Source organism: Rhagoletis pomonella, unplaced genomic scaffold (assembly GCF_013731165.1).
Source record: "Rhagoletis pomonella isolate Grant_MI unplaced genomic scaffold, Rhpom_1.0 Rhpom_scaffold_00007, whole genome shotgun sequence".
Taxonomy (NCBI): Eukaryota; Metazoa; Arthropoda; class Insecta; order Diptera; family Tephritidae; genus Rhagoletis; species Rhagoletis pomonella.
The window spans coordinates 51,859,957-51,867,696 of record NW_023458561.1 but is presented as its reverse complement, the minus strand read 5'-3'; the positions used below and the strand labels follow the sequence as shown (position 1 = coordinate 51,867,696).

The window sequence follows — 7,740 nt, the reverse complement described above, 5'->3', positions numbered from 1 at the left end:
AATTTCGAAATATTGAAGTTTCAAGCATTTCTTAAATTTACCGTTATATGAGAATCGGCCGTTATTTTAGTCCGATTTCAATAATTTTCAACGTTTTGCTTACACGTGGCAAGTACAATAACCATACCGAGTTTGGTACAAATTGGTAGAACGGTTACCGATATACTTATATGTGATCATAAGTGGGCGGTGCCACGCCCATTTTCCAAAATTTTACCATAAACGTATTTCTTGGTAAAGAATTGTTGCAAGCATCAACTTTGAATAAATTAGCTTCAATATTTAATGATTTTTCGAAGATTTTGTATTTCTCTAAATTACCGTTATATGGGATGTGGGCGTGGTTATTGTCCGATTTTAAAAATTTTCGGCGGTTTTTTATGCTGTACCAAGGCCAACAACTGTGCCAAGTTTGGAAGAAATTGGTGCAGCGGTTACCAAGATATACACATGTAACCATAAGTGGGCGTGGCTACGCCCATTTTCCAAAAATTTATAATATTCTTATTTTTCGTCTAAAAATTATTGTAAATATCAATTTTGAGTGAATTATCTTCAGTAGTTACTAAAATATCGCAGTTTTCGTATTTCTGGAAATTACCGTTATATGGGAAGTGGGCGTGGTTAAAGTCCGATTTCGCCCATTTTCAATACCAACCTACCTTGGATTAAGGGAAACCTACATACCAAATTTCGTTGAGATATCTCAATTTTTGCTCGAGTTATCGTGTACACGGACAGACGGACAGACGGACAGACGGACGGACAGACAGACATGGCTTAATCGATTTCTTTTTTCGTCCTGATCATTTATGTATACATTTGTCTATATCTATCTCGATTCGTTTTGGCTGTTACAAACAACCGTTATGTGAACAAAATTAATATACCCTTGTGCACAAGTGCGCTCGGGTATAAAAACAAGTAAACAAATCTTTTACATCTCGAAACTTTAACAGATTTGCCCCTAGCTTATGATTGTCTCGCACAAGTGCAATAATATTTTATTATTCGATATTTCAATGTAAATCGCAACCCTTTACTAAGAAAACACTGATACTCGTATACTTACCCATAAGTGTATGTAGTTTTAACAATTTTCCCCCAACGGCTTTTCAATGCAAGTAGCTGAGCACGTAATACTGTTATTCTTTAACATTACATACATACACACAGTGACTCAAACAAGCGACCATGTTTTAGTTGGGGGAGTGAGTAAATGTGCACGCGCCAAGTTATGCACTCGCAAAATTAAAACATATAACAGTACATATATTTATTTTGCAATGTCTAATATATCAGGAAATAAAATAATTATTTATTTTATTTTATTAGTAATAATTTTTATCAATTCAAATAAGTAATTCAGTATCATACGTACATACATACATACATATATATATGTCTTAACAAAATCGAACAAACAAGCTTATTCAATATGGATCAAGGAACGACTAAACTTAATAATTTGATGATTACCAATAATTTTCTCAAGTGTGCGTAAACTGCAAAATTACCGTAACAATATTAACACACGACGAGAGTTTTTTTTATTCACATTTCGAACATTCGGAATACATTTTTCTGTTCACTTATTTATTAGAACATTGTTCCCGGATAATATGGGACCGGGCAATCTGAATGCATTCTTTTCATTTCGTCTCTAGCACGGAATTCATAGAATATTGCATGAAATTAATGGCGCTAGCGAAACCTGGTAAGTTTTTTCAAATTGTTTTGCGAAAAAATTTAATTCAATAATAATAAACTGATACCTTATAATTTCATTTTCTTCTGTATCTTTATAATCATTGTTCCTGATAAACTACACGACTATTCTCTTCTGGATCCGAACTGAATAATAAAGAAACATGTCCACGGTCTATTAATCTTAAAAATGTGATCCACAAATAGTGTAGCCAAACATGCATTTTTTTCGTTGAAGCGGCTGTAATTTCAATTATGACTTTATTACTCATTTGTAGAATTTTGAATATGACTTTATTTCACTTCTGGATTGGAAATAACGTCATATGGTTTTATTTCCAAAACAATATGGAAATAAGACCATATGGCCTTATTGCGTATGGTGTTTTTACCGTTTGAAACTTGACTAAAATTGTTATATAGATTCAGATTAAAAGTTGAAATTTTGATGAAAATTTTTTGAATTTTCTTAAATTTTTTATAAAGTTTGAAACTGTGATTTATAAGCATTTGTTAAGGCTTGGACATGACTTTTGTAGAAAAATAACAAAAAATTAACATTATGAATAAAAAAAAAAAATCAACTCGTGAACAGTTGGTCAAGTCACTGTAAATGAAGTAAATCTCTTCGCGTTTGTGCGCCTTATATAAATGCTTAAATAACAAAGGAAAGCAAAATGGGCATACGTATTACATACATGCCGCATGGTTATGTATATAAATACATATCTATACGTAGTATAATTTCATAGGAAGTTTCCCAACAATAAGTAAGTGTTAGAGATGCAAATGTATGTACATGGCGCTTGAGGCTATGCACAAATTGATACACATTCAAGTGGTCGTTGTTACCCTGCAGCAAATCAAACTGGTTCAGAACTTGAGCTGAGCTAGCCTGAAAAGGGTCGGTACTGGTTCTTCATCTATCTCAACTCAATGCTTTCAACTGTCTTTTTTAACATGGCGATGTCCTACGAAGTGACAATTGTCGCCCTCTGCAGAACTTTTGAACTTGTTCTGAGCTGACTCTGGCTTAGATGGCTCTGAGACAGTTCATATAACAACAGTTCCTAGATAGTTCAAAAAGAGTTACCTCCGAACTAGAAATAATTTGGTTAGTTTTGAGCTGGTTCTTAGAAGTATAGTACAGAGCCTTTTCTTTAAATAAGCACGAATACAATTTTGTAAATAAAAAATATATACTTCATTTTATGTTTAAAGAGCTATTTGATTTGCACTAATTTACTTTTTGAGGCAAACTGTGCTTTAAAATTAGGAACATAAAGTGTCAATTATTCCTTTTTTTCTTTTTGTTATTCGTAAAAATAATTTATATTTGTTACGTATAATGGGTATTTCTGGGATACTTATAATTAAAAATCTAAACTAAATCGTGTAAAAAAAGGAGAAAGACGGTGATATATTGAATGCTTATTTGTGATAGCTCAGCGTTAAATTGTATTAAGTGTATTGAAATGTAATACATAGACTCCCCTGCATCTAATAAGAACATATAGAATTTTAAATATTCACAATGATTTTCATGCTAAATATTTTTCGTAAATTTTTTAATTAAGGATGGCTCATAGGTATTATAACATAAACAAATAAATTCACGTTTCTAACTGTGTTGGTAATTTAGTAGAATTCTAGAAACTATTATAAAAACTTCAATATTTTAAATCAGAGTTTATAAGTATGCAGCTCTATAAGCCATTAAATTTTAGTATAATTAATCGCGCTGATTTAATGTAACACTTTTTACGCACGCTCTTGAAGATATTCTCCAATTTAAATATTTTCGTTTAAGATGCAAGATTACACTTTACTACACTAAAATTTGAATACTCGAAATAGTTATAATAAAAAAATCTTTATTTTTTATATTTTATTTAAAAATGTTTATTTTTTTTAAATCTGATTACAAAGTAAAAAATTTTGATGAAAAATCGTTAAATTTAACTTTGTTTTATATAAAGTTTTAAAACACGGTTTATATGATTTTGTTTCAAGCATCATGATTTGTTTTATAAAATAATAACAAACAAATTTTAACTCTAAATATATTGTGAATATTTAAAAAGGAAATGGCGCACAGTGTTTCGAATATATGGAGGCAGGTAGAAAAAAGTCATGGTGACAGTTGGTAAAAAAACCGGTTTGACTTAGAGAGGGAATAGTAAAAGTCATAAGTACCAAATTTTAGATTATTTACTCACCCCCCTTCTTCACGAACGATACATTTCCAAAAAAATACGGGAATGGGCGCGATACCGACTAATCAGTTTAGTTGCATTTGGCGCTGAACCCATTACAGAAAGTGTTTCTTTTTCAATTGTAATTAATTATCTAAATGTCGTGGAATATTCAGGTGAAGGTATTTATCATTTATTTGGTATTTTCCTATTTCCTTACCAAAAAATTTACTTTGAAATGTAGATTATAAAGATTGTTAGTAAAAAAAAGTGTGTGTGTTACCGGTCCGTCAGGTCTTGAAATTAGAGTAATATTTTAGAGAATTTTATGTAGGTTTCGAATATATAATTTGATCTTTGCGCGCGACTTTGCAAATATATGTAATTTTTGATTTTCTTAATTTTTGATTTTCAGCTTCATTTTGCATAATTTAGCGAAAAGAATTTTTCAAACAATGAAAAAATCCCACCAGATATTGGGAAAAAGCGAGTATTGACACCTAAGTCATTTTATTGTATAACCTTTGTTTTCTGAGAGTGGAAAGCAGGAAACAAAAATTACCCAAAATTCTATCACATTTAATGACTGGGCCCACATTTTTTGTGAGTTTTGAACGTTATAGTAATCCAATCTTCTCCATATTTTATATTTAGGTTTTTCTAATAAAATAAAGACTACAAACTAAATTTCATCGAAATCATTACATTAATGATACCAGTAACGACTTTTTTGGAAATATTTTAGCAGTTGCCGCATAAACTATGTAGAGAACTACATATTAAATAAACGAAAACAGTTTGCTATTAGTTTTAGGGACTAAAAAATCGAAAAAATATAGTATAGCGTCTCTTGTCAGCTTTCACATGACCAGGATGAGTAACATTGATGACAGCGCAACTAGCAACATATGAGTTTCAACCGTCCAGCTCTGCATCCCTTTTGCAGTAGTTCAGAGACAGTTCTGAAATTTGTGGGGCGGAACTAGCGCTTTGCCAGACTGTCCCTAAATTTTGCTGCAGGGTAAGTTCACACACACACACACACACACACACACCCGCAATCACATATTAACGTTAAATATCCTTTTCATATTCCGTTTATATGCTGTATGGGAGTTTTCATATTACTACGTACTTATCACAGGCATATTGAACAAATTTTGTATGAATATGGAAAGCGAAGTGTACATGCTTCTTTATACATACTCATATGTACATATGTAGTAGTACTCTTTTTGTGAATATACATATATACATACTCGTTATAAGAGTACCGCTATATGTGCGAGCATTATCCTGCAGCACCTCAACATTTTTCCGGTATTGAATATTTGGTCCTTTAACTTTTAACATAGCTTCTATGCAGCCTTTTATACACAACTGAGTGTGCGTGTGTGCTTTAAGCACGTACAAAAGGCCGCGTTAGCTCCTACTCTTTCTTGTTTTTTGTTTTTGTCGCTATAAAAATAAATTTTGGGTGAGTAGCGACTTATCGAGGCTATTGGTGAAATAAATTCATTTAAAATAGAACGGCTAAAAGGGATAATAAAAATTGTGGACTTTCACTTAAACGTAGGCGTAGCCTCATAAAAAGCAAGGAGTAAAACATACGTATGTAATATTTATTATAGAATATTTTCTTATTAAAAATTTCATACATACTCGATTTTCAAATGAAGCAACTGCTTAAAAAAATATTTTTTACTTTTCAGATTTGTGTCAACATCAAATGCGGTGAGTAGATATTAGTGAATCTAGGCGAATTGTGTCAAAAAAGTAAAAAATTTAAAATAATTAATATTTTCAAATACGTAGTTATGTATGTCCAGTATTTTCGTTAATAAAATACACTTTGCTACACTTCAATAGGCACATTATGTTTTGGCGACATACGATAGCTGTTAGTTGTTGAATAAAAAATTATTTTGTAAAAATGCACCCGATACGTGTCGCGGTAGTTGCGATATTTTAAAGTGTCTCATTTAAGGGCAGATAATTCAAATGCTCTGTAGGTAAAATGCTTAAATCTTAACATAGAGACTGTGGGTATCAATTGAAGCAGATCAATTTTGGTTATGGCCTAGAAGTTAACTCGTTCTTCAGTGAAGCTACATACACTGCAGGAAAATAGTATTGGCACAGCTAATTTTGCACAATATATGAACGAATTTCTATTTTAATATTTTACCGCAAATTTTTGATAAAAATATGGTTCATTTTACAAACAAAAAACACAAAAATATAGTTTCTAAACTTTGTGCAAAACTCGCGAAAATTCAATGAACTTGCATGAAAATTTACAACTTTTTAAACAGATCTTCTCGAATTTTCTTGAGTATGCTGTTTTGTAGCCCATTAAGTTCTAGTATAAAAAATGTAGGCTTGGAGTTAGTCAAAAATCGCATTGATTTTTGAGAATTTTTTTTTGTTGAAGGTGTTTTGCATTTCTTCCATATAAAGTATTTTCGAAAATTTTTTTCTGTATGGATGAGAGTGCGTGAAAAAAAAGTGCCAAAATCAACAGTGATTCGTAGCTATTTAAAACTTCACTTTATTACAACAAAATTGATTGGGCTACAAATCCGCATACTCAAAAAAATTCGAAAAAATCTTATTAAAAAGTTGGAAATTTTTCTGAATTTTCGCGAGTTTTGCACAAAGTTTAGAAATTATATTTTTATGTTTTTTGTTGTGGAATGATTCATATTTTTATAAAAAATTGTGGGAAAAGTATTACAATAAAAATTTTTGCATATGTATATTGTAAAAAATCAGCTGTGTCAATACTTTTTGCCCGCAGTGTATGTATAACCGCTAAGGAGATCGTGTAGGTATCTTACAACGCCAGCCGCTTTTATTATTACTAACTGGCGCCAATTAGAAAAATCAAGTCCACTGACATATGCAGATTTATATTTTTTATTAATTGTTTTTAGTCTTTCATTAAATAAAATAATATCCCGTTCACGCTCGATGATGCTTTTTGAATATTTTCAGGACATGTTTCTGAATCGATTAGTATTTTTTTCTAGGGCCGTTCGATTTTTGCATGTGCCCCCCTTCTAAAAGCTGCAGGTTGGCTAAACTTTGAAGCCTAGTTCCTTTGTACGACAAGGCCTAAACACGTAGCTGCTGTAGGTTAATTAACTGCACTTTGTCCAAGTTCATTGTAAAGCTCATAATATGATAATATATTATATTTAAAACTCATTGATTCGTCGTCTCCGGTACTCGCTGTCACAAACGTACAAGGGCCTTTTCTTGTGCAAGTGTGATTTTCGTTCGTCGTGAAAAGATTTTACTGTTTAATGGTCTACTCAGTCCAAAGTAGCACTTGTTGGCTAAAGCGAGTTACTTTGTTTGGTATGAAACGGTTCTGAGAGGTCATTCCTAATTCAGACGGAGCTAATGGTATTGCTCAGTCATCTTACATATCAGTAGTAGTTTCGCATGGATTATAAATTCAGTCATCGCGGAATTGAAGCAATTGATTGAAAGTTTAATAAATTTTCTAGATAACTATAAGGTCACTCAGTCTCGCATCAGTAACCTTTTTTTTATCAAAATATAACCTAAATACCAAATAACTTTGCTCAGAAGGCTAATCCCATCTCCAAGCTGCATGCCCTTTACCAGCTTCTTGCCGGCATATTTAAATAGCTTAGCGGGCAGACCATCAGCTCTGATAGCTTTGTTAGTTTCAAGCCACGTTATTGATGTAAGAATTTCGGGAAATGGTTCCGGATAGTATTCTCTCCATAATTTAAGGCGGATCTGCACATCAGTCACCAATTCGCATTCTTAAGAAATTTCGACTCGGTTTTAAAATCTTCAGCAA

At 31.9% G+C, this 7,740-nt stretch overlaps 1 protein-coding gene across 2 annotated transcripts in view; it reads left to right on the top strand.

Moving 5' to 3' along the window:
• The first annotated feature begins 5,612 nt into the window (after positions 1–5,612).
• LOC118743033 overlaps positions 5,613–7,740 on the top strand; it is a 191,159-nt gene continuing 189,031 nt past the window's right edge. For both annotated transcript variants that reach the window (XM_036475504.1, XM_036475503.1), the window contains exon 1: positions 5,613–5,636. The gene's annotated coding sequence lies outside the window, so the exon portion shown is untranslated. The remainder of the gene's footprint in view (positions 5,637–7,740) is intronic.